We start from the raw sequence: 635 nt of genomic DNA, 5'->3' as shown, positions 1-635 counted from the left end.
AAATAAACTGCCTATTGAAATCACATTAGGTTTGATATTTGATGAGGTTAAATGGTGTTCATGTGTGAGATCTATCCCACTAAAAGGAGCAGTTTTGTGTTTGAGCTTTAATTGTCCTGCTCAGTCTCCACCTTGATGGCTGATGTCTGCTCGTTTTTTTTTTTTTCTAAAGGCTGCCTGGTCTCTGCTGCCTGCTCCAATAAGCGCCCATTAATCTTCCTTACAGCCTTCATTAAAGCTGTCACTGATACACTCCCTCCCTCTCTCACATCTCCCACAATATTTTCACTTAACACATTATTATATTGGCTTTGTGTATCTGAAAATAGATCCCCAACAAATGCAGTATTTCCTCCTGTTTGAGTAATGTTGGATGAAAACCAGGGTTTTTTTTCTTTTTAGGAAATCAGCCTTTTAGTGAGACCCACGGAATAAAGTATTGTTTGTCAGTGATGGGCTTTGCCGCTCAGGTATATGATTGCAAGACCCTATTGTTCATCACATATAGTCTACAGTGGTCCACAGTGCTGTAAATCCATGGATTGGTGTCCCGCATTCCCTATTGCCCCCTGTTTGTTCCACAGCAATTCCTGGAGTGGCCTGCTCCAGCGGTGCTCCCGGGTGTCCAGGTGACA

This window comes from Seriola lalandi, unplaced genomic scaffold (assembly GCF_002814215.2).
Source record: "Seriola lalandi dorsalis isolate HSWRI2012SDOR001 ecotype SW California unplaced genomic scaffold, Sedor1 jcf7180002054584, whole genome shotgun sequence".
NCBI classification, from domain to species: Eukaryota; Metazoa; Chordata; class Actinopteri; order Carangiformes; family Carangidae; genus Seriola; species Seriola lalandi.
Note: the sequence above shows the minus strand (reverse complement) of the source record.